We start from the raw sequence: 10,870 nt of genomic DNA on the forward strand, positions 1-10,870 counted from the left end.
TAAAAACCGTCCAATCGTAGCAAAATTTGTCAACTTTAAGGACCGTGAAAAAGTTCATATTAAGACTAAAAATTTCTATAACAGCGTTACGGGATCAAAGTGATCGGAAATACAGTGTTTTTGAGCAGTAAAGAAATCAACGATCAACGCAAACTGCTGTATCCACACTATAAGGACTTCATGTCTGTGGACTAAATCGACGTTTAAATTATCCGAAATGTTCTGATTTCGTATCGTGTTATGACATTTTGTGTTTTACAGAAACAAAAACAGACAATACAACACCGGTAAAGCATACTGAGTTTTTATTTGATGCTAAAAATAGACATGACTATTCTTACAGACGCTCTGGAGGTATTTCTGTCGGCTACAAAAGATCTTTAAAAGATTATGTTTCTGTTGTTCACACTGATAGTAAATATGTACACTAGCTAAAGCTAAAGTCTGTTTTGGTAAATTCTGTTGAAGATTTGATTTTAGGAATTGTTTACATAAATCCAGAGAATTCTGTATATAGCTCAAGCGAAGCATTTAGTGAAATTGAACTAGAATTTTTGAACTTAAAGAGTAGATTTAGTCATACTTGTTTAATTGGTGATTTTAACTGAAGAACTTCTGATAAAGATGATTTTATTGAATTAGATAATATCTCAAACCACGAGTATGATTTAGATGATCCTGATCTAGATTGTTTATCCAATATTTTTGAATTACATAATATGGGAGTTCCAAAAACAAGGTAATGATAATCTCCCAGAAAATTATAGACCAATTACCCTTCTTAGTTGCATGGGTAAATTATTTACATCTATATTGTCCAAACGATTAAAAACATATGCCGATCAACAAAATATTTTGAATGAGAATCAAGGTGGTTTCAGATCAAATTATTCTACTATAGATAATATATTTACTTTACATTCTTTGATTGAATTATCTTTGATGTTAAAAAAGAAAATGTATTGTGCATTTATAGATTTTAAAGCTGCTTTTGACAATGTATGGAGAGTAGGACTATGGCAGAAGCTTATACTAAATGGTATTACTGGAAAATGCTTTGATGTAATAGTTAAGATGTATTCTGAATGTAAGTCGAGAATTGCTGTAAATAATAATTATTCTGAATATTTTCCATGCAGAATAGGAGTGCGTCAAGGGGAAAATTTATCACCATTTTTGTTTGCTTTATTTCTTAATGATGTAGAATCTTTTTTGATAACAACTAACAATATTGGTGTTTCTACAATATCATATAAAATTGAACATGAGCTTGGGATATTGTTAAGATTGTTGATTATTTTGTATGCTGATGATACAGTTTTACTCTCAGAAACACCTGAAGATCTTCAAAACCAACTTAATAGTTTCCTACTATATTGTCAAAAATGGAAACTTGAAGTTAATATTGAAAAAACAAAAATAGTTATTTTTACAAAGGGAGGGATGAAAAATAATGTTTCATTACAATGGTGAAGAAGTTGAGATTGTAAAAAACTTTAAATATCTTGGAGTTATATTTTCATCATCAGGTTCCTTTATTCAGACAAAAAAATATGCAACTGAAAGAGCTACTAAAGCTATGTATGGGATTTTAAAAAAAGGTAATCAACTTCATCTTTCTTTAGATGATCAGTTGCATTTGTTTGATAAGATCGTAGTTCCTATACTGTTATATGGCTGTGAGGTATGGGGATATAGTAATGTTGATATAATAGAAAGAATACATGTTAAATTTTGTAAACTACTTTTTCATTTTAAGTCTTCTACTCCAAATTACATGATATATGGAGAATTAGGGAGAGTACCATAAATTCTACATATTAAGACAAGAATTATTGCATATTGGTTAACAATTATTCATGGAAAACAGTCAAAATATTGTTACATAATGTATAGTTTACTTTATGCTAAATATGTGAATGGTAAGGAATCGAAATGGCTAAAAAACTTTAAATCAATTTTAGATGATAGTGGGAATAGTAATATTTGGATGAATAACCAAGTAGTTAATCATGACTGGCTAAACAAAAGCTTAAAACAAAAGCTAACAGATCAGTTTCAACAAAACTGGGAATCAATCTGCAATAATTCTTCAAAAGGTGTTACTAATTTACTAATTTGTTTACTAATTTAGACTTTAGATGCCAACCGTATGTTAATTGTAATTAAAGTAATTATATGAAACAAGTATTAGCTAGATTTCGAACTTCAAACCATAAATTACCTTTTGAAACTGGTAGATGGAATGACATAGAAAGAAGTAACAGGTTATGTAATTTATGTAACAGAGACACTGGAGATGAATTTCACTTTATTTTGTGTTGCACTGTGTTGAAAAACGAAAGAGAAAAGTATATACCAAAATTTTATCGTTCTAGACCAATTATTGTTAAATTTAACGAGCTTTTTTCCTCAAGCAATGTGAGCTAATTAAGCAAGCTATGTAAATTTATAAGCATTGTTAACGAGAAGGCTAAACCTCCTGGTTATTAATCTACATAAAAAAATTGTACTTCAATACTTCATATATATTTTGTAGAGAACCATTATAATTGTTTATTTTTTTTCTCTACTCACGCATAAAGTATATATTGTGTATATGTTTGTACTATATTCTCTATGTTGTAAATTACAACCAAAGAGATAAAATACACTGTTCAACTGTTCAACAATAAAACTAGACTTTGACCCGTGCGTGCACAGGTTGACATTCATACTAAACACTGTGCCAGATAATTATGCCAGTGCCAAGGCGGCATTTTTGCACCCGTCTAAGCTGCTTATATCGAAAAATTCAAATATGCCACATGATAGATCATTGCTTAAAGAGTTTACAACCACCTTTGTTATCATTGTAACTCACCTGTCAGGTGAGATATTTACCTTTCAAAAATAAATTCCTCCAGGAAAATAATTTTTCCCATAGGAAAACAATATTCCTACAGGAAATTTAAAATTTCCTATCGGAATACAAGAACTTCCTACAGGAATTTTAATTCCGGCAGAATTTGATAAAATCCGGTAGGAACAGATATGAGATGTTAGTTTCCTATAGGAAAACTGCCTGTCTGAATAAAATTTCAACAGGAAATACCATTCTACTACAGGAAAAACAATTCCTCTAGGATTTGTAGAAAATCCTTAGGATTGTCAATATTTCCTGTAGGAAAATAATTTCTCCTATGGGAATTATCATTTACCTGTGGTATAGTAATTTTTAAAGGTAAATATTTCACCTGTCAAGTGAAACACACTGAAAACAAACGTGGTTATATACTTTCTAGACAATGGTCTATCATATTGTTTGTATGGATTTTTCCGAAACTGCCTCTTAAGCAGTTAAGCGGGTGCAAAAATGTCATCTTGGCACTGGCATAATTATCCGGCACAGTGTTACTAGTATTATATCGGACATTTACGAAATAGATACATACACCGTATTGTTGGCATTTACATAACCAAGCTTTAAGCCTACAATAATGCTATTAATTTCACTACACTCTGCTTAGTTAGAATTATCTGTGTCTCGGGACAGGCCATCGCCACAGTTAAAAGGCCTCCCATATACCCGTAATGTAGCAAAAAATTTCAGAATCGCTCCGAAACGATTTTGGGGAAAATTGATGAAGCTGCATTAAAATTAACAGTTAAATATTCATAACAAACCATTTTGAGGCGGTAAATATCTTTCGTCTAAATATTTAATTCACATTAATGAAGAATTCAACACTTTTTCACCCCCGTTTTTTACTCGCTTCGAATTTACACACCATATTGATATTCGAAACTCTCGGGATTTTTCATATTAAATGCACTGAATTAGAGATATCTCCCGTATTTCCTTTGATGAACAGAATATACAACAAATTTTCAATGAAAATTTACATGTATTTGTAATATCGTTTCTGAATTTATCCATGTAAATGTGATATTGTGGAAACATAAAATAAAGAGCCTCCTGTGATTTAGCATGAATGTAATGCGCATGCACAAGATTGTAAAATCCAAAATGGGTAATCTTTAAGTACCAATGATGTTTCAAATATATAAATCAAAAGACAGTACTATTCCGATTTCTCAGTATTAAAGCCCAAAAATTCGTGTCTATTGTTTTAATATAGTAGTAGATACCCAGAATGATGCATATATAAAAAAAGCATGAATAGATCTTGTAAATAAATGTTTAACAAAATCTTTTAAAGGAAAAATATTTCTGTTTTTAACATTCTTAATACTTAAAACAAGAAGACAATGCATTTGTTATTTCTATTTTTATTTTCTTATCATCACAAAAAAAGATATCAAATAATTTCATTATGAAAAAGTCACTAATGGTTTAAAAGATTTTAATTTTTTTCTCTTAAGTTTATCATTTTATTTTCATATAATATAATCTATTCTTTTTTCATTTAAAGATACTCTTATACTGTCCAGCAGGCATGTTCACGAAACTTTCCTAAGTTAGGACCTAAGTGTGTTCCTAATATATGACTTAGGAAAAAGGTTAGGAACATCCCAAGATCAAATTATCCAACTGATTGACATTTATTCGTACAGATTGAATTTGAGAGACTTTTGTAGGGATTAATCATTCAACATTTTGCCAGAGAAAATTGTACGTGTCGGTTGTTAACACAATAGGCCTAAAACCAGTAATTTTAATGTAGTCATTTTTTTTTTAAATTTACATTTTCCTAAATATATATCAGTGCCGAAAAACAATTTAATTTAAAAAAAAAAAAAAAAAAAAAAAAAAAAAAAGCTCCCTCCCCCAGAAATCCAAATGGCTACTATTTTTTTTTTAAATATTTATCGGGACAGAATTGGCTTACAAGTGAATAATTATTTAAACAACACGTGTGCATTCTTTGAGTGTAGATTAACATTTGATAATCTTGTCATTCAAGCACACGTAATGCATAAACACGCGCTTTTCATAGAATTTAACGTTACATGTAGAAACACACACATACAAAAACAACAATTAATTTTCCTTTAATCCGCAATATATAGAATACATGAATATGTTTAAAGATAAGAAATAAGTTGTAATATATTTCGAAAATACATAAATACATTTTATTAAACATTAAGAATTTTCTAAAGATTACTTTTTCGGAATGAAGTAATAGAAATTAAGAATGATCAAGCAAGACTTATTTAACCGTTGTAAATTTACTTTTTAGCTAAGGACATTTGAATAATTTTCTAGAATAATCAAAACAATGAATGTAACTCACTAAGTGTAAAATGAAGATATTAAAAATAAGTGAATAGTTTTCATTCGCCAAACAAGTTCAAGTTCAAGTTCATTTATTTCACTCATGACATATAATGTTACATGAGGTGCAGAAGAATTATATACAAAAGTATAAGAAAAGCAGGATTTACAAATAGAAACAGAATAAAGTAAACAATGAATTTGTTATAGTTGTTACGTAGGATGACCGACCAAATCAAATATTTTTCTAATTAAAGTACACATTTTCATAAGTATTACATAATTTGAAGATGACATAAGTGTTCTAAATTTTAAGATGTTTGGGTTTTTAAGATAATAATTAATAAACAATTTTTTTCTTACATGTGACAGTGCACTACATTCTAAAACGGCAATCGGGCCCCAAATATTAATTCTAAATTTTGAATTGCGAACTGCGTTCTAGATAGAACGCAGTTCAATATTCAATTGCATATAAGTCCGATTCTTAAAAACTAGAGATAGCTGCATCACCATATGTTCACAGTGGTAGTGAAAGTGGTAGTGAAATACCACTAGTAGATGCCCCTGAAAATTTCGGGCCCCAAATATGAATTCTAAATTTTGAATTGCGAACTGCGTTCTAGATAGAACGCAGTTCACTATTCAATTGCATATAAGGCAATCGGGCCCCAAATATGAATTCTAAATTTTGAATTGCGAACTGCGTTCTAGATAGAACGCAGTTCACTATTCAATTGCGAACTGCGAACTGCGAACTGCGTTCTAAAAACGGGCCCCAAATGGGGGGCAATCGGTTTTTAGAACGCAGTTCGCAGTTCGCAATTGAATAGTGAACTGCGTTCTATCTAGAACGCAGTTTGCAATTCAAAATTTAGAATTCATATTTGGGTAGTTTTTAAGAATCGGGCTTATATGCAATCGAATTAATAGGGAACTGCAAATTTGTGTCAAAAAACAAAGAAAATTAATTACAGGTGAATTATAGTCTGTTCAATTATTGACCTTAAGTAAATGTTTAGTTAAATAAAAAAATAACAGGCAATTTATTTTAAGATTATGTTTAAAATAAAAAAAAATAATTAAATATATGTAATACAAGTAAATATTCAGAATTAAAAAGGGTTTGTTCTATGATTGATCGTAGCTAAATTTTATTTTATGTAAAATTACTTAATATATTTTCTTTTGAGGAGAAAGAAAAGAGACATAGTTGCATTAAAGTTTAGTTCAAATACAATCATAGTCAACAACAAACTCTGTTTAGTAGTTATAGCTGTTTTTGAATATCCTTTACATGTACATAAATATTTTAGCATGTTAGTTTAGTGCAAATATCCTTGGGTGGATTGAAGCTCATCTTACCGATCGACAATTAGCAAAGAATGAATTTCGAAGGTTTTTCATCTACATTGTATTTATGAAACTATACATGCTTGGAAAATTGTTATTTGATTAGAAAATCTTAAATGTTTCTGTATTTCAAAGTCTCTTTATACCATTGTAAAGTGGTTTTGAGATTGAAAATGAATCTGGAATACCACAAGGGTCAGTATCAGTACTTGTTCCTTTATTGCTTTTGATATATATTAATGATACTGCTGATAGCATATAAAATAACATTAGATTATTTGCTGATGATACAATACCGGTAGCCCTGTTTTCTATTGTTGATAATGAAATTATTACCCCTTCTATGTCCCTTATTGAGGATCTTGAAAAAATAAAAATTATATGGTCCAAATTTTTGGCTGTTGATCAAATGCTCATGTACATTTAGGAGTATATTTTCAGGTTGATGGAACTTGGACTAATCATATACTACAGTAACAAATAAACAAGAAAAGATATGTAAGAGGCTGAATATACTTAGATTACTGAAACATGTCATAGATTGAAATTCCTTTATAAAAATCTATTTTGCTTATATGCTTCAAAAAGGTACATGTATGATGGACTGGGCTGGGAACCTAAAAAATCTTAGAAGAACACAACATAAACTACATTTAATGTACATGTATAAGATAGTTAATGGTATAGCATTTAATGAAATTTAATTAGTTTGATTGAAGTTTCATATGATCTAATTAAGCCATCAATTTCTGCGGTGTGTTGTTTATTTAAGCAATTGTTTGCCAGGCCTAATAAATTTATTTTATTGGGTTTTTCTTCTTAAATTTTATTTTATATATTCAATTTATAAAAAATAAACCTTTCAATAATTGATAGAACTTAAATCTAAATTTTTAAAACACTGTTCATACATATTGTCAAGAATATATACATGTAACTATTATATATATCACAGGTGTTTTATATACAGTTAGTTCACACCTAAAACAGACTATACCCAGTGCTCACTCAGGTGTGAAAATCATAATTTTATCTAAGTGGAAATAAGAACTTCAGAATTTTAGCTATGTGGGAATAAACCAGGCCGATACCCTTATAAAGGTTATATGATACGTCTATAAGTAGATAGTTTGAGGGTAAGGTACTATCTTATAAGCTTGGATTGTGGGTAATACCCTGCCTATTTATAAAAACAAAGTTAATGATAATCTCTCAGAAAATTATAGACCAATTACCCTTCTTAGTTGCATGGGTAAATTATTTACATCTATATTGTCCAAACGATTAAACACACATGCCGATCAACAAAATATTTTGAATGAGAATCAAGGTGGTTTCAGATCAAATTATTCTACTATAGATAATATATTTACTTTACATTCTTTGATTGAATTATCTTTGATGTTAAAAAAGAAAATGTATTGTGCATTTATAGATTTTAAAGCTGCTTTTGACAATGTATGGAGAGTAGGGCTATGGCAGAATCATATACAAAATGGTATTACTGGAAAATGCTTTGATGTAATAGTTAAGATGTATTCTGAATGTAAGTCGAGAATTGCTGTAAATAATAATTTTTCTGAATATTTTCCATGCAGAATAGGAGTGCGTCAAGGGGAAAATTTATCACCATTTTTTTTGCTTTATTTCTTAATGAAAAAACAAAAATAGTTATTTTTACAAAGGGACGGATGAAAAATAATGTTTTTTATTACAATGGTGAAGAAGTTGTTATATTTTCATCATCAGGTTCCTTTATTCAGAAAAAAAAATATGCAACTGAAAGAGCTACTAAAGCTATGTATGGATTCTAAAAAAAGGTAATCAACTGCATCTTTCTTTAGATGATCAGTTGCATTTGTTTGATAAGATCGTAGTTCCTATACTATTATATGGCTGTGAGGTATGGGGATATAGTAATGTTGATATAATAGAAAGAATACATGTTAAATTTTGTAAACTCCTTTTTCATCTTAAGTCTTCTACTCAAAATTACATGATATCTGGATAATTAGGGAGAGTACCCTTTATTGTACATATTAAGACAATAATTATTGCATATTGGTTAACAATTATTCGTGGAAAACAGTCAAAATATTGTTACATAATGTATAGTTTACTTTATGCTAAATATGTGAATGGTAAGCAGTCGAAGTGGCTAAAAAACTTGAAATCAATTTTAGATGACAGTGGGTATAGTAATATTTGTACTTTAATACTTCATATACATGTATATTACTTTAGATGACAAGGGACGTCAGTCAATGCTCCAAGAGGACCTTAGGAACCTTGCGCACTGGGAGACCCTGTGGGATATGGAATTCAACCCAAGTAAGTGCCAGGTTATCCATGTAACAACATCCAGAAACCCCATCCGTACCAAATATATACTACACGGACATCAGCTCGGTATCTGGGTATTGATATATCGGATGACCTAAATTGGAGTACGCGCATTAGCCGGGTTACAAATAAAGCCAACAGCACCCTTGGCTTTTTAAGTAGAAATATTCCAACCAAGAACCAACAGCTTCGGTAAGCGGCATACAACGCTATGGTACGCCCACAGCTTGAGTATGCTGCCAGCGTTTGGGACCCTCACTTGGCTACACATATTAACCAAATTGAGGCAGTACAGCGCAGAGCAGCGAAGTGGGTGATGTCTGACTATAGCAGGACATCCAGTAAACAAGTATGCTACATGCCCTAGGTTGGAGAAGCCTACAGTTAAGGAGGGCTGATCCCAGACTCGTACTTATGTACAAGATCATTCATGGCTTGGTAGCCATTCCCTCAGTTCAACTCGCCCCCACTGGTAGGAGTACTCGCTCAACCCACTCCTTTACTTTTCGGCAGATTCAAACCACAAAGAATGTTTACAAATATTCTTTTTTCCCTCTTACCATATGATAGTACAACGGAACACACTGACGGGCAGTGTTGTCTCACTTCCAGATGTTGATCATTTCAAACTGGAAGTGGGCAAATTGAACCACCTCAAGCCTTAATTACCCAGTTAACACAACAACGTTTTCACAACTTTTAAACGTTGTAGAAATGTTACCAAAACATTTTTAAAAACGTTATTACACGTGGATCTGTGTGGGGGTTTTTTTACGTTATAAAACAATTTCTAAAAACATTTTTAAAAAATGTTTACAAAACGTTTGAAAGAAACATTTTCTAAACATTGTTTGTTATCATTTAGGGAACGTTTTTTAAATCATTTTCATTTCCTTATGAAACTTTCTTTCTACTTTTAAAACCTCAGGTTTTTAATACAATAGTTTTAAATGTTAAAGACATGAGCCTTAAACATTTTCATACACAACAAAACACCATCATTAAAAATATTCCATCTGTATTATCACAGAACTATACTTCACAAAATGAACGAAATAAATCCACAGTATAATCCTTTGTCATTAAATATCAAGACTTCACATCATTTCAAAGGTCACAGTTTCACAATTCTCTGAACAGTTTTCACACATTTTGATTCTTATAGTTGCAACAGATGTGTTTTACTGAATTTCTTAGCCCTGAAACAAAAAAAAAAACAAAACAGAAATAAAATATCTGGTCAGTGGAATTGAATCATTGAAATTGTTTCCCCTGTGATGCATTTAACAAGTTCAATCAACAATTGCATGTAGTTTATATAAATAAATTTTAAATACATTTATGCTTGATACTCCATGAAAGTCATATCTTCGGCTGACATCAACACAAAGAAACCAAACTTCTCACTCTGGAATGGTACACTGTAGTCAAGCTCTGGGAGCAACCCTCTGGTAAATGGTAAAATATAATAAACTGTATTTAAAAGTTGAAAACAACATGGTATTGAAGTTACCAAAAATGAGTTGCATATTGCTAGCACATGTACACATATATTGCTAATTAAATAACACAAGCAGTGATATGATATGGCTTAGCGCAAAGCAGTCAAATGTACATGTGCACACTGCCCAAGTTATTATTCTGCATTGAAAGATAAAAAAAAAAGTCACCCATTCTAAATCCTTGCTCTTTGTAAAATGGCGTGGGTTTTTTAAAAAATTCTGACCAACTTAGATAACAAATAGCGCGGAAACTGTATATCTGGGATCTGGGATAACTTTTATATTGTTCGTAGCATGCATAACTGAGGTATGCCAATCTTTAGCATTTAAAAGAGAAAAACAATTCGATTATTTAGATGTTTTAAAAACGTTCTGCAAACATTGCCGGTGAATGTTATTTTTATGCTGTTTTATAACATTTTCATTCTGTATGATAAGCTGTTTCTGACAA

General features: G+C 30.6%; 1 long non-coding RNA gene across 1 annotated transcript; it reads right to left on the reverse strand.

The window, feature by feature from the left end:
- Window positions 1–9,918: 9,918 nt before the first annotated feature.
- Window positions 9,919–10,574, reverse strand: LOC136270907 (uncharacterized). The gene is made up of 2 exons (XR_010708774.1): window positions 10,255–10,574; window positions 9,919–10,116 (listed from the first exon to the last, which is right to left on the reverse strand). It is a non-coding gene; the product is annotated as an uncharacterized lncRNA (long non-coding RNA).
- Window positions 10,575–10,870: the final 296 nt, after the last annotated feature.

Source organism: Magallana gigas, chromosome 8, assembly GCF_963853765.1.
Source record: "Magallana gigas chromosome 8, xbMagGiga1.1, whole genome shotgun sequence".
NCBI lineage: Eukaryota > Metazoa > Mollusca > Bivalvia > Ostreida > Ostreidae > Magallana > Magallana gigas.